The following is a 17770-nucleotide window of genomic DNA, read 5'->3' as shown; positions in this document are numbered from 1 at the left end:
TTTTGATCGACAAAAGTTTAAAAAAATAACCTCTTTAAAAAATATTGACTAATGAAAAAATTGATTTTATGTAAGTTCTGAAAACCACCATAAACGCCTGAAAGAGGTCAGAAAAACGCTATAAAATTAAAAATCTTTTCATGGTACTGATTTTTTGAAAGTTTAAACATTTTATTCTACTTCTACGAGTATATAACACCTTCCTAAATAAGATGTATTATTTTTTACAAGTACTTTTTTGTAAAGAAATAATGATCTTCTGATGAATAAAGATTTTACAAAAGTATCCTACTTTACTGTAAATAATAGTTAATGAACTAATTTGATTTTATGTAAGTTTTGAAGACCTCCATAAATGCCTGAGAGATGTTAAAAAAATGCTACAAAATTAATGATACTGCTTAAAAGGTTCTGGTAAGATAATTTTCTGATATCGTTTTCAATTTTTAGAATGTTTAATGGTTAGTGTCGTTTTATATGTACTCAAAGCACAAGTATCTCATCATGGTATCATGTTTCAATTCCTAACCTATAGCTAATACAAAATCACTTCGTGGAAACTACTTCCTAGAAATTTACCATATTGTAAAATACAGCAAAGTCTTTGCCTTGACATACTTCGGCAGTATTTATAGGCTTGAAATCATAAATTATCAAATATATATACACTCTGATTATCTTTGTAAAAGTTTAACCTTACCCACTTCATAGCTGTGTTCATAATATCTAGAAAGATTCAAAAGCATCATCAAAGCTGATGCCAGCAATGCAAAAACTGAAAAGTTAGAGTTATTGAAGTATAATGAAACCAAAGTCATAACCATTATGAATCAACATCGTATTTATGATTAAATAGTTATTGAACTCTGTCAACAGCTTTGAATGCAGCAATACTTCTTTTTGGCTAGATATCAGCTGGAATTAAAAACTTTCATTAACTTTTTATCACTTTTGTTATGAAATGCTTTCAACTTGTTGACAGTACTACACTGATTATTACTTACTTTTATGTTTATGTTTAATCCAACACTTTAAATATATGTAGATATGTTACCAAGATATTTGCTTTTTGAACAAGTTTTATACTCAGCTTTATAAGTGTATCAGCTAAGAAAATTATATCGGTTATTGCATGCCTATAATGTTTAGCCAACATTTCTCTGCTGTTTTTGCACAAAAAACACTACAGTTTCTCATTTGTGGCAAAGAAATATTTTTCAACATAAAAAATAAGAATTTCCTCACACCTAATTCGATTTGCCAAATACATTAACATATTTATTGTTGAAGTAACCTCACCACCGTACTATTCAGTGATGTATAAACAGGGTATCTTTCTAAATTAGAACTATATATGTTATTAATTAATAATTAATAGCAAATTTGCTATGAATTCATCCAGAATTACATGTAAAAGTGCAAACGCAAAATTTTTTAAATAAGGCCTACCATTATTTACTATACATTAACAAATTTACAACATTAGACGGCGTTTATGTTTGGTTTAATAAGGAATAAATCATAGTCATGGGGGCCTCAGCAAACGTTAAACTATTTCTCCACGCAAGTGAGTCTTTTGAGTTGATCTGTCATTTTTAACAATAAACTATGTTTTGGTTGGTAAGCACTTATACTAGCCAAAAAAAAGAAACGTTTGTTCATTTTTTTTCAAAGTTTCTCTTGACTTTTGCAGTGCTCTGCTTAGACGCTCAATAAAGGAACTCAGTTAGTCTCAAACAACTAGTAGGAGCAATTTAACATCTTCACTCACGTTTAGCACAAACATCTGTGGTTTAATATAGTACAATAGTGATTCATAGACAAGGCTGGACAGTTTGCTGATGAAGCCATTCTCGTCTCAATATTAGTAAATTTTAAAGAAAATAGAAATAAAAGGATGAACGTCCCATTCATATATACCAATTTGTACAAAAAATCAACCACACAAGTCCAATTTCCAGTCAGGTGATGTTTATATTCAGACATAAAAATTAAAACCAGACGATCGATTTAGTTGAGAGTAATTCACACTTTTACAAGTTTTTTCTCTTCAGTAAAGTAAAAAGGTTTTTTCCCTTTAGGGAGAAGAAACACAAAAGAAAACAATACAAGTAGCGCAATATTATTGCATTCAATTAATTATGCGTAATAACTTAAATTATACTTACCTAATGACATACCCAACTTGAAGTTCTTTTTTTTTCAAAAAATATAATGTTGAATTTTTGATTAATATTCTGTGAAGGTTGAAGTAAAATAATATTTATACTTAAAATGTGTCGCGAACAAAAATCAACAGTTTTTTTCACTTCAGCGATTTATTAAAGTAGGGAGGATTATGATCTTCGCAAATAATTTTTTAGGCAGTGTGAATAATTTCTGGCATTAAATGGTTTATTATGCCATGTGCAGAAGGTTTTATCATGTTTAAGTTAACATACAAGTAAATATTTGTTGTTATTCTAATGTCCTATTTTGAGCAGAAAAATTGTATCCCATTGTCAAGTAGGCAGGCATTCAATCATGTCACAAGACTTTATGTTTTTTTCTATTATCACAGTTTTAGATCTTAGTATTGATGTGGTTAAATTAATGCTATGAAAACGCAAATTAACTTTTAAACACTAACAGTGTGATTAAGCTGAATAGATATACCAAAGATACATATGCAGATAAGTTCGAATAATAAATTATTACACAGATTTCAGATAGTTTTATGTGAAGTTACAGAGTATTTTTTTATACGTTTAACTGACGAGTTCCAAATAAAGCCTTAGTTATGTATGTTTATTGTTTATCAAAAAGAATTTATCATTGTTATTATTATATATTTTATAAAGTACCAACTAAAAGAAAATTTGACCAATTGCTCAACTGCGCCAAATTTGACACACATATGTAACAATTTAATTGAGAATGGCTGTTCAAGTAAATTGGAAGTGGTAATGAAGCAAGTGATATTATTAATAATCTTTGTTACAGTTTTGAAAATTTTATCTAAAGCCTATATATATTATGAATCAATATTATATAGTGCTTATGTAGACAAAATGAGAAAAATGAACAAGAAAATTTATATTTGGTGAACTCATGAATTCACGTTCATTTTTAATTTTACCACAATTGTAAGTTTTTTCTTATAAAAACTAACCAACTCAAAAAATTTATATGCAACTACAATTTGAAGCTCAAAATTTAAACTACTCAAAGTTTAAAAGCTGCAAAGCTATTAGCTTCTAATTAAATAGATCCAAATAGTTAAACATATAATAATTAAAGTCAAGCAAAAAAGTATAGTGTAAGTAAAAGTTAAGGTTGTGCTGTGTTTTAAAAATATTTTTAAAATCTGGTGAGACATATTAAGTTACCTATTTGGCATCACACAAAAACCACCAGTACTAAAAGTGCACTACAAACACGCACTAATTAGCGTTTATAAGTACATATAGGTGAATTTGAAAATCTTGTCAGAAATGATCACTGCATAATATTACAAATTGAAAAACAATGAAAATACAAGCATATCACTAATGAACAATATATAGGCAAATTAGTGCCTATATATTTTAGCCAGTGGATCTCTGTTGCTTTTGCAAATAGAACTGCACCAGTCCATCATTTGCAGCAAAAAAGAAATATAGCATAAAAAATAAGAATTTCCTCACACCTAATACAATTGGTCAAATACAATACAATCTTTATTGTTGAGGTGACCTCATCACCATACTATTCATCGATGCATAAACAGGATATCCTTCCAAATTAAAGCTAAAAAATTGGAGCTAAAAAGCTTTCAAAAAAATGCTAAAGCAAAAGATGTTGAATACTGTACTTAACTATACATTAGCAAATTAGCTTACGGAATCACAGATCAGGAGCCTAAATGTGAGCAAACTCACGGGTTTATTAATATTTGTGATATAAAAGTTATTCTGATTGCTGCAAAACGTGTATGCAAAATGCCCTTGCACCAATTGATAACAAAATATTCAAGATTTTGTACATTTATTTGGTGTTCATAGCAACATCCTGGCAATCAATCACAGCTAAGATGCGTTATTTGATTAACAATATTAGCTTGATGTAAGTATCTTCTGTACTATTACACCTTTGCTCATAATCTTATAGTAAGGAGTCTTGATGAACGTTTTTTTTTTATTTGGTAACTAATACAAACATAAATAAATCTGATAGATTTAACTAGTTTCAACTAAAAATATACTTTGCATGGTAAAGTAACATAATCAATAATACAAAGAAAAATTAATCATCCATACTCGTATATTGCTAGTAGATGATTTATTATATACCCACTTGTGAAGTGAAATTATTGGCAATAAAGTACTATATATATATATATATATATATATATATATATATATATATATATATATATATATATATATATATATATATATATATATATATATATATATATATATATATATATAAGTATATGTAAGTATATGAGTATATGCTCCCTTACTTTGGTTTAGTTGAGCACTCTGTGAGAGGTGCGGCACTATTAGCCTTTGTGCAAAGCTCATCACTTTTGTGATTTGAGCACTCTGGTGCCAGCGCATTGATTTTCTTAAAGTCTGTGAGGCAACCTAGTTGTTTCATGGCAGGAAATCAACTCTCATTGGTAATGGGATTTGTGTCCCTTGCCTAAGCTCTGAGCTGCACTGATGAGGCTTCAATAGCCGAAACAGTACTGTCTGTAGCATGAGTATATGCTCCCTTACTTTGGTTTGGTTGAGCACTCTGTGAGAGGTGCGGCACTATTAGCCTTTGTGCAAAGCTCATCACTTTTGTGATTTGAGCACTCTGGTGCCAGCACATTGATTTTCTTAAACTCTGTGAGGCAACCTAGTTGTTTCATGGCAGGAAATCAACTCTCATTGGTAATGGAATTTGTGTCCCTTGCCTAAGCTCTGAGCTGCACTGATGAGGCTTCAATAGCCGAAACAGTACTGTCTGTAGCATGAGTATATGCTCCCTTACTTTGGTTTGGTTGAGCACTCTGTGAGAGGTGCGGCACTATTAGCCTTTGTGCAAAGCTCATCACATTTGTGATTTGAGCACTCTGGTGCCAGCACATTGATTTTCTTAAAGTCTGTGAGGCAACCTAGTTGTTTCATGGCAGGAAATCAACTCTCATTGGTAATGGGATTTGTGTCCCTTGCCTAAGCTCTGAGCTGCACTGATGAGGCTTCAATAGCCGAAACAGTACTGTCTGTAGCATGAGTATATGCTCCCTTACTTTGGTTTGGTTGAGCACTCTGTGAGAGGTGCGGCACTATTAGCCTTTGTGCAAAGCTCATCACTTTTGTGATGTGAGCACTCTGGTGCCAGCACAGTGATTTTCTTAAAGTCTGTGAGGCAACCTAGTTGTTTCATGGCAGGAAATCAACTCTCATTGGTAATGGGATTTGTGTCCCTTGCCTAAGCTCTGAGCTGCACTGATGAGGCTTCAATAGCCGAAACAGTACTGTCTGTAGCATGAGTATATGCTCCCTTATATTGGTTTGGTTGAGCACTCTGTGAGAGGTGCGGCACTATTAGCCTTTGTGCAAAGCTCATCACTTTTGTGATTTGAGCACTCTGGTGCCAGCACATTGATTTTCTTAAAGTCTGTGAGGCAACCTAGTTGTTTCATGGCAGGAAATCAACTCTCATTGGTAATGGGATTTGTGTCCCTTGCCTAAGCTCTGAGCTGCACTGATGAGGCTTCAATAGCCGAAACAGTACTGTCTGTAGCGTGAGTATATGCTCCCTTACTTTGGTTTGGTTGAGCACTCTGTGAGATGTGCGGCACTATTAGCCTTTGTGCAAAGCTCATCACTTTTGTGATTTGAGCACTCTGGTGCCAGCACATTGATTTTCTTAAAGTCTGTGAGGCAACCTAGTTGTTTCATGGCAGGAAATCAACTCTCATTGGCAATGGGATTTGTGTCCCTTGCCTAAGCTCTGAGCTGCACTGATGAGGCTTCAATAGCCGAAACAGTACTGTCTGTAGCATGAGTATATATATATATATATATATATATATATATATATATATATATATATATATATATATATATATATATATATATATATATATATATATATATATAAATACATGTATTTATGCAGACACAACCCATTAATTAATTTTACTTTCACCATACTCTCCTGCTGTTGTTTAATTGTTGTGTGTTTAGCTGTAAAGGTCTATTTAACTGTTATTTGATAGTTTTTTAGTTTTTAAACTTTCAGGATTTTAATTTTTTATGTTAAAATATAATAACATAAAATCTCTTTAAGCAAGTAATTTTTCATGACAATATGTACCTTTTTTTGAATTTAAAAATATTAGAGCTGCACAACGATTACAGAAGTTAATCGGGATTAATAACTGGTCTGAACCAGTTAATCTTCGATTAATCTTAGAATTGATTCAGCAAAAACCTGCATACTCGAAAAAAATAATGCAGCTCATTTTGTCTACATGAAAACTGTAAAATAGTGGTTTTAAAGTATATACAAGCTTTAGGTAAAATTTTAAAAGCTGCAAAACTTTAAAACATTAAAATTACATGAAAAATTACTCTCAATTACATTGCTACTTAGGGGTTCAAATTTGTAGTAGTTCTACAATTTTCCTAGCTTTGTCTTTTGTTGAAATTTATCAATAACATAAAAGCAGCAATTACTACTAAACTTGATGAAAAACAGTAAATAAAAAATAAAAGAAGTTATATTTTGAACTTGAAAGTTAAACATATAAAAATGATTATGTGACTTCACAAAAAACTAAATGAAATCTGTGCATCAATTTATTATTCCATCTTATACATGCATGAAGAAATAGATGCATGCATATATAATATATGCAGGCATGCGACCAAATATAAATATGCACATATATATATGCGACCAAAGTGATATTAGAAAAAAGAAAGGGCACTGATGGTTGAGAAATGCAATATTAGCAGTCAAATGGCCCTGCAGTGCAATAGGATAACTGCAATGGCAGCTGTAATGTACTGGGTGTGGGTGTTATTTTATACAACAAACAGCAATAATGAAAGGAAAATATTTTATGTTTGTATCTCTTCCCCTGCAATAGGAGAAATGCAATATTGGTCAATATTAGAAGTAAAATGCACTGATATTATTAGAATAACCAATATTATTAATATAGTAATAATAGAAAACCAATGCACAATTTTGTTTACAATTCAAAACGTCATAGCTAACAATATCAAGGAGTTGTGATATTTATATGCATTTTTAGAAAATCTATTTTAAAAAGTGTTTGGTCATGACAAACAACAACAATGAAAAGAAAATATTATATGTTTATATCTTTCCCCTTGCAATACGAGAAATGCAATATGGGCAAATATTAGAAGTAAAATGCACTGATATTATTAGAATAACCAATATTATTAATTTAGTAATACAATAATAATAGAAAACCATCGCACAATTTTGTTTACATTTCAAAACGTCATAGCTAACAATATTAAGGGGTTGTGATATTTATACAGATTTTTAGAAAATAACACTAACATATTGCCCATTATCGACGTTGTTAGAGTGTCTATAAGACTTCAATAGTCATTCAAACTTGTAATTAAACATTGTAATAAGCTCAAAGGAATCGTTAGAAAAAAATACCATCTTCATTTCCTTTACTATCACTGCTTTAGACATCAGTTAGAATACCAAAGTACTCAAAAGTTTCAAGAATGTCAGTTACTTTGAAATCGGCAAAAAATAAACGATTTCTGTACTCCTAGGTGAATTACAGAAACCTTCGGCAATTCGACAATGCTATAGACTCGAGAAATGTGCACGTTATTTTTTCGTGAACTGGGCACGACTTAATGGTTCGATTCTTTGTCGCTCGGCATTTCATTTGCACGTCTTTACTTGGATGAAAGTAAGGCTTGGCCCAATTTTAATAAAAAATTTTGGCCGAATTAATTTGTCTATTTATGTATAGTCCAATCAGATGAGTTAGTTATAAGATATTGCGGTAACCTTTCAAAGACTTGGTAACATATTTAAATAGGTTTATATGTGTTTTGTATCGTTATTATACTTCAACGACTCTAAAAAAAATGGTTAAATTTGTTAATGAGTTTTCGATACAAGGGTTTCCGACGTTGTTTATAAATAATTTTCGTAAGTTGTGTGCACATGCATTTATCATAAAAACTCTCAAACTTCTCTCCGCTCGTTTGGTCATGGGACAAGGAAAGCTTCTGGAATTTTGCATATTCATATGCAACTTTGACTCAAACGATTGTTTATTTTACCCTTTGTAAGCCTTTTTTGCAATACTCTTTTACTGTTTGGTTCTTTTACTTCACTAACTAAAATTATTAAAAAACTAAAAAGCATAAACAAAAAGGTTTTTCACTGGACACAGTTAAAGTTGTTAGCCACATGGTCAACAAATGAAGGTGAAAATGGAAAGAAAAACATCAAATAAGTATTTATTTTAACTAGACAATGGTTCCAAAACAGATTTAATAGCCTAATAAATTTTCTAAGCTGTTCATAATCCGACAAGATAATCTACAGAAATCTTGACAGAAAACAAAAAAATTTACTGACTGATTATGTAACTACAAAAGTAAATATTTTATTAACCATCCGGTAAGAACTTGTTCCTAAATTTCTTAACAAATGTTATAAAATGGTACAAATTTTGCAAAACTACTGCTTGTATAAATGATAAATGTCGTTGCTTTTTCGACCAATGATAGAAATTTCAATTTCTCTTTAACAACAATCTTGCCATTTCTGCCGCTTTATTCTGCATGAAATTAGTTAGTTTTGTAAAACGTACAAAAATTGTACAAATGAGCATTCAGTGTACTCTAGCTGTTGATTTGTACAAAAATATGGTTTATCATCAGCAGGAATATAATAAAGCATCTACTAACAGTATAATAGTATGAATAATTAATCTGTTATTTTTATTATTTCTTATGTTACTTTAACACTTAAACTTCTGTAAAACCTCTAATTGAATGCCATGGAGCTCTATTTTTCAATTATTCTTTCTAGTAGCAGTCAATTAAACATGGCCTTCAAGTAGAGACTAACCGTGTATTTTTCAAATATCTCATCAGAAGTTGAAGAAGATAAATTTAGCCCTATCACGGGCAAAGCGAATGTCACCTGTATTTTGTGATCTTTTTCGGTGTAGCAATATTAAACCTTTTGGATTCAATAAATCTGATAACTCACCTCCAATTTTAAACATGTTTTGATAAATATTCTTCAAGAAATCGAGAAATATATCTACCAGTTGATATATATTGCTTGCACTTAATCTGCAATGATATTATAGCCTGTGTCCTCTTTTGTGATTTGTTAGAATTTTTAATTTTTATTTTATTCCACACTAAATTTAAAGAAATATTTTTTATTTTATATCTATATATACCAATATTGCATACAAGCCATTGTACTCAGTAGTATGCTTCCTACAGTTAGCAGCCAAAACTAGTTTTTTATGTGCAATAATAGAAGTGGAACTAAGAGTTATTGACCCATTGTAAGGCGTGTTTATTGCGGCAAAATTGCTAATAAATAACATGCTGTAAATCAGCATATTTACAAGTTATATAATGACAACTTATCAAAGGACACAAATATATATTCATGAACAAGTGACAAGTCTGATTGATTGTCAGGTTCTTGCTATGAAAAACAGATAGATTTTCGAACTCTTCAATTTTTTGTTATCAATTGGTGCTAAGGCAGTTTGCATACATGTACCTATTCTGCAACAATCTGTATAACTTTTATATCATCAGTATTAATAAACACATGAGCACATTAACTTTTTAATATCCTGATCTGGGGTTCTGTAAGCGTATCACCATATTTCTAAGATAAAGGGACTGTATTGGCTAATATATCCAACTGTCAGTCAGTATAAAAAATGAATAACATTAAGAAAGTACTATGAGTAATTGGACAATACAGTAATATGTGGAAATTGTTTAATCTACCACAAGATATATAATTTGTTTTGGTTTGAACTTAGAACCTTTCCATTGTTCTTTAAAGCTATAAGTATGGTGAGGCAAAGCTGGATCATACAGAACATTTTATACCTTGTTAATGAAACTTATAACACAGAGACTACCAGAGAACCTGTTCATTCTTTGACATGGGTAAGAATGCTTCTGAACTTGCATTTTCCGGTAATTTCATCATGTTAGTGAAACTCGCTAAAAATTATTTAGTTCTAATCTCTGCTACATGTACTTTGTCAAATCATTGAGCATGTTTAGAATCTCAAGATGTATTTTTGGATCAACATTTCTGTGTTATAACTAAATATTTACCATAAGATAGTAGAAAATAGAATTGAACTAAAAAACAGATACTGCAGTTTATATATTATACGAATCACCTAAAACAGGAAAATATAGTTATTCTACATTATTGCATGCCACAAATGAATTGATTAAAGTGGTTGCTTTATTACAGGATATTTTAACAAGCAGTAACTACCTTTAGGTAAAAAACTGCATTATGTTTTAGACTGAACGATAGAGCAATGCATTAGATGAAATAATCCTTTCATTTATTTTCATAGCCAACTCTCAGGCACTGCAATGGAGTAACATCTACTGAATGTTTATACTTTAAATACAGCCAGCAGTCCATGTTAGAATTTTCTTTCATTATTTTAGTCTATATGATTGTATTGAAAACTACGCTCATTGTTAAGCATAATATATATTTGTAAATAGATAAATATCTGTAAATTCTATTTCTGTCACAATTCAAGTCACCTTTATGTTTTAGCATCAATTAGAACCTGTCTTGTACTCGCAACTTTTCTATGTGCCATTATGTTTCTTGGCACTATCGTCAGCTTACCAGTGAGTGAAGAACTCATGCTAAGGTAAGATTCTGTCTTTAGTGGTCAACCAAAGTGAAAATGATAATTGCAAGTTTTTGGCACACATAAAACTAAATAGAATGAAATAAAACCAGAATGTATTTGGATGCCTTATTTTTATAATTTTTACCACGATAACTGCATGTAATAATAAATGGTTATACTTAACTACTATTAATCAATATTAATTACTAATTGAAAGGTGTTAATTGAACCTGAAGCAATTGAACCAAAGTATTTCTATCAGTTGACTAAAATAATATAATGCGACAGTAAAAATTTATAACACTAAAAATAAAAACTTTTCCTTTTGAATACAACAATTATGAAAAAAATCTGCTTAGTGAAGCAAATTTTAATTTTCGTTCTACTGCATGATATACTTGTGAAATATGTTGTATATAATTATTTCATTATCCAAAATAAGCCTGGTGCAAGTGCGTTCAATCTAATACAGCCACAGTATTATTTGCTCTTATATTCTTTAGCCAGCTATTTAATTAACAAAGTCACTCACATGTATCACCAGAGTGGACTCATGACAATATGGTTAAAAGCATGACAAATTTAACGCAAGTCTAAAAGATAAAATATAAACATGTCTCGAAATGAGAACTGCAACCAAACATATTTTACAGAGGTGGAGATGTGGCAACACCTAATCGATTGAGAAGACAAACCCAATACGCAAACACCAACTCCACAAGTGGAAGGTTGGATCTAGCATATGCATACTTGAACCAACTTATATCCGCCTACGTAAGTGTACTAGATCAGTGCAAAAGCAGATTAGCTGACTGTTATAGCTATGTGTGTTAGTTGGTTTTCAGAAGCACTTTTTATTGTTACATAATTCCCACTTTTCTACTAAGGTAGCTATATAAAGGTGTTTGTGATTTCATGCACTGAACTAAACTAAACATTACTAGAGCAAAAAAGGTGAAAAACTGTATGTTTTAACATTACTACAGCTACAGATATTATAGTAAGCAAGTTTTAAGATACTTCTCATTACCTGTGGTACTTGTAAAAATATGAGGCTATAAAAATTAAATTTCTCCTTACGATGAGTCAACTATTAGTAGTGGTTTAGTTATATAACTTACACAAGTCTAAAATATTTACTAGTTTTAATTTGGTATTGAAATACTTGGGGTTATAATAAATATTCTGTATTATCTTTAATAATTTTGGTTGCTGCTAAACTTAGCAGCAACTGAAATTTGCTAACTAAAGCTAGCACATAAAAAGATTACTTAGATTTTTGTGTATGGACTCAAACCAACTATTACTAGAGTAAAAAGAGTGAAAAACTGCTTGTTGTGGCACCAGCGCAATATCAATACAGCTACAGATATTGCAGCTCCTACAAAAGATCACACCTACAACTTTAAAGTACTTATAAAAGCTTGGGATCTAACCATTATATTTTTATCTGTGCATTTAACTGCTTTTAGGTTTTTCAACTGGTGCATTTGTGTCACTTGTACAAACCTACATAAAGATTATTGCATCTTATATTTATGAAATGTAGCCAGTATTAAATGATCCCTTAGGCAGCCATTACTTCATACAACCTGCATTTTTCTCAATTGTTTTAAACTACTATTTCATTTTTCTTTGCTTCATTTGATCCGAAATAAAGGAAAGAATAACAACAAATAATATCTAGCTGTTTATAAAGAATTCGAGTAAAATAGTCTACTTACTTAACAAATAACTCTCACAATATTACTATATTCACTGAGAAACTTTTTGTGTTTTTTGTTTAAGGGATTAATTTGCTTTTTTATCTACTAGGTTGAACTTCAGCAGCTAAATTCTAGTTTGGCTGCTCCGGTGTCACTCAGTGATCACAACCATATTTGCGGAACACCAGAAGTTCTTGAAGATCTGGTAAGTTAAATACTACTTGGTAATTATATCTGAAGTTAATCTTATGTGATAATCTTCCTTGTTAAGTGTGTCTGTGACTAAAGCATCTTCATTTTGCTAACAGTATTTCAGTTTTTCTAACTAACATGGAAGCTATTATTGATTTGTACTGTGGCACTCTAGTGCGCTCTAACAGATCATCAGGCGTAATGAATGATATTATTCACTAATATTTAGAAAGGCCAGTGAGCGCTGTAATGGTACGGTTATTAAAATGTTGGGCCATAAGATAACAGTTGACAGTTTTATTCCACGTGATGTGATTTATTTCTTCACCTCTAAGCATGGCTTTACACAGACAGTCAGACTAGTGCCTTGAAAGTTTGACTGGCTGTGAGCAACCAACGGGTGTAACAAATATGCATACAAATCCATTAATGCGTGCTATGATGGTTGACTTAGGACAGATGGTAGAATATTGTTTACCAAAATATAATTCATGAGTTTCAATTCTACATAAAGCAATAATATTTCTCAAAATCTGAGCGTGGTGTCAGACAAACAGATAGATTGGTATGGCTCTTTCTATAGGCAGTATCCACTTAGCTTAAGTTAGTAAACTTTGCTGAATGAAATTAATAGCATTATATAAAGGTTGTGTTCCATTAAAAATAATACATTAAATTGCAAATATTAATATCACGGTTTTTTTATAAAAATCGTTTATTGCATGTGTGACATGATCCAATTTTATGTGGTTTTTGTAGAGTTCACCAATAGATGCCTTCCTTAAGTACTATTGTAAGATCCAAAAAAGTGGTCATATTGCTGGTGCTGATCCTGGCTTTTACACTAATTCTGAATATCGAAGTTTAAGAGATCGTTTGCTTGTGTCTACCAATGAAGTGACTTCGGTGATAAATGGAACTGTTGGATCTATTATTGCGTGCTCTGATAGCTATGCGGTAAGCTCTTCAGGTTGATAACCTAATCGATATTTGAAATAAGATGTTCCTTAGTATATCAGATAACCAAACACTATTAAAAACAAAAGAAGGAAAAAACTGGCAGCAACTCTGCTATAGTTACATATTTCCCTTTAAATATTCTGTTTGTTTTGTACATTCCACAAAAATCTAATTTAAGTAATCTCACAATGCTATTACATGCATGTATAACCTTTTATTGGCAGTTGTGATCATCAAATAACTGTTGGTCTTTGTTATATGTCATTCAAAATTCTGATATGTTTTTGTATCTGCCGAAATACTAATTATGTCTTTCAAAAATGTTGTCCTCATTTGAATTACAGTTGATATAATTTATTGTAAACCTTCTCAAAGTATTACAATTTGGCTTTATTTGATCAAATTGCATATTTGACATACTTGTATTTTCTGATTCTCATAGCTTTTAAAACTAATTGTGTTTCTGTAGACTTCAGTGGAAACTTTCCATGTACTGAACCCGATAGTTGACATTCTCAGACCATTCCAATATTTCATCATTTGTTTTAACCAAACCATTACACCTGGTCAACCATAAATGGTCTCAAAAACGTAAGACTGAGACAGGTAAGAGTTTTAATTATTAAAATGGTATCATTATAGCTTGATAGAGATACATATGAAAGTATATTGTCACTTAGTGTTGTGCTTATTAAATTTGCTTGTTCAGATTTTTTCAAATAAAAACTAATTCAATTAAGGTTTTTTCACTTCTGTAGAGTTTTTCATTATATATGATGGTTGTTAGTACCTTATATTGTGTTGTTATATTGTGATTAGCATTATTCTATTTATTTGGTCTTCCATTTCACTATAATAATTGTTTTATTGAAATATTGTTTTTTTAGCCCTTACTGATCTTTGTAATGCTCACCATAACATAAAGGTTAATGAAGAAAAGCTAAAAACCAGTCCTGCATCTAGGAAGCTCCGTTTTACGTCTCTTCCCCTATTGACAGTCTACTTTGTTTATCATATAATTATCCAAGTTTCCAAAAATTATTATATTTCTGTAACTTCATTTTGAAATTTTCAATTCAACTATGTGTCTTAATGCTTCCATTCCAACAAACTAGCTTCAGATTGCTTCATTTATTACCCAAGATAATATATATCCTACTGCAACTCAAAAAGTTTTCGTTATCTTAAAGGTGGTAAACTCGTTTGCATTTATTGTGACAACCGATAGCTAAACACAAAACAGAATATATAAGCTACAATATAAATATCTTATTAGTTACAAACAAACCAAAGCTGCTCACAAATAAATATTCAAAAGCTTTGATCCCTCGTAACAAAGAGCTGTTTAGTGCAATAACAGTCAGCCATGATATAATATTTTATAAACTCATGGGCGGCCCCTCTGGGTTTATAAATATAGGAAATAATATATATTTATAAAAAAATTTAACCGATAGCTAAACGCAAACCAGAATATATAAGCTGCAATATAAATATCTTATTAGTTACAAACAAGCCAAAGCTGCACGCAAATAAATAGTCAAAAGCTTTGATCCCTCGTAACAAAGAGCTGCTTAGTATAATAACAGTCAGCCATGATATAATATTTTATAAACTTATGGGTGGCCCCTCTGGGTTTATAAATACAGAAAAGAATATATATTTATAAAAAAAATTTTAACCGATAGCTAAACGCAAAACAGATTATATAAGCTGCAATATAAATACCTTATTAGTTACAAACAAGCCAAAGCTGCACGCAAATAAATAGTCAAAAGCTTTGATCCCTCGTAACAAAAAGCTGCTTAGTATAATAACAGTCAGCCATGATACAATATTTTATAAACTCATGGGTGGCCCCTCTGGGTTTATAAATACAGAAAAGAATATATATTTATAAAAAAAATTTTAACCGATAGCTAAACGCAAAACAGAATATATAAGCTGCAATATAAATACCTTAATAGTTACAAACAAGCCAAAGCTGCAAGCAAATAAATAGTCAAAAGGTTTGATCAGACCAGAATAAAAATTGTCCCTCATAACAAAGGGCTGCTTAATGCGATAACAGTCAGCCATGATATAACATTTATTTAAACTCATGGGTGGCCCCTCTGAATTTATAAATACAAAAAAGAATATATATTTACTAAAGTGTACCAATTATCTGGCTAGTTGACAAGTTTACATTTCATTACAAATGTTGGTTAATAGCGGTTTTTAGTTCTCTAAAAGATTCTTAACATTCATTTAATAAAAGTTATTTTTTCTTTTCTAATTAATAAAAGAAAAAAAACAATGATAATAAAATGCAAATATAATACATTTTTTTCATATAATATTGAGTAACAAAGCAAATGTTGAAAGCTTAATAACCTAAAAAAATGCTATAAATAAGGTTTGAACCACCTTCATATCCTGATTTAAACCTTTAACCCAAATGGCTTTATTTCATTCTAGTATCTTTCTCCTGTTAAACCGTCATATGTATAAAAAACTAATTTCATAAAATTCAATTTTTTCTTGTTTTTTCGAGAAAAATTCTTAGTATGTATAATGACTATACATTTATGTACCATTTGTATCATTATAGTACGTAACCTTAAATAAGAAAAGTGTAGCGTGCTAAATATTTTAACAGAATATCAGAACCAAAACCAGCAAACTCCGAGTCTGATGTTTAATATTTAATAGTCGGAGACAGTGTTACCCTTAGGTTACTCACCGTTAAACGTTTTAATTTTTAATTCTTTACTTTAATTTATTATATATGTTGCATAACATGCAAAATAAATTATCTGCTTGCTCTCAACTTCATAAAGTAATAATATAAAAATAATAAAGGTCAAATAAATAATGTAATATAAATGTTGCATCGCATAGAATGTTGGCAGGTTAAAAATTTTAAATATGTATTCGGGATTCTTTTTAGACTAATTCTAGTCTGTGGAGTTAGTTCAGAGATTGAATGTTTTCGATTGAAATACTCTGATCAGCTCAGTAGCAAAAATTTGCTTTCAGTAATTAAAGGTTAACATCAAAGTATAGAGTTTTGAATATGTGTGTCTTTATGCCCAGTCAAGTTTAAAATAACTTAAAAAGTATTTTGGTCATATTAATATATAAAGAGCAACTTTAAACTATAATCATTTTGTTACTTGCTGAAAATAAATTCCACCTTCAAAGGAGGTAAAATTATAAATTGGTGCCTTAAGGTTTATAATGCGAAGAGATAGCATATTCACAGATGTAGTCATCAAATAGAAGTGTAATGGGCATAGTAAAAAGGAAACATTTCAAATCTGCTTTTTCTCATGAATTTCGTATTAATACTATTGAACTTCTCAAAGGCCAAAGCTTATAGCTTGCCATTAATAACCCTGCATCTTGCCACCAGCCGAATTGATAAGTTTATTTGTTAAAATTGGTAAATAAGTTGATTCAGTTCCTACACTTTTTGATAATGAGTGATTCAGTTAACTAACTTGTATACATATTCTCATAAATATTTGGACAAGAGTTGTCGTATCTTGGTCATATACATGTAGTAAGTTCATTACGGTGCATTTTTGTACTAGATTTACTAATTTTAATAATACAAAAAAGTTGTATAATACGAAACACTTACACTAAGATTCCTTTTTGAGCTTAGATGTAAAAAAGTGTTTGAAGCGTTTTTATCAGTTGTCACTCCTTCAAATTTTAAAATGAAGTTTTATTCTTCTTGTTTACATTCTTTTCAAAATTTCATCTATCGTTACCTAAATTAACCAAAAATTTCTTGCTAAGGTGATACTCAAACTTTGGTGAACAAAAACAACAGATTATATTTATTACAATTATGAACTTAAAAACAATGTAAAGCTTGCAAAGGAAAAACAATAAAACATACTGTGAAGCGGTAAAGGTTATAACAATGCATACAAAAAGCTAATGAACTGATTTACTTAATGCAAATTAATACCTACCTTTCTGTATTATACTCATACATATATTTAAATAT

The sequence above is a fragment of the Watersipora subatra genome, chromosome 7, assembly GCF_963576615.1.
Source record: "Watersipora subatra chromosome 7, tzWatSuba1.1, whole genome shotgun sequence".
Classification (NCBI taxonomy): Eukaryota; Metazoa; Bryozoa; class Gymnolaemata; order Cheilostomatida; family Watersiporidae; genus Watersipora; species Watersipora subatra.
Note: the sequence above shows the minus strand (reverse complement) of the source record.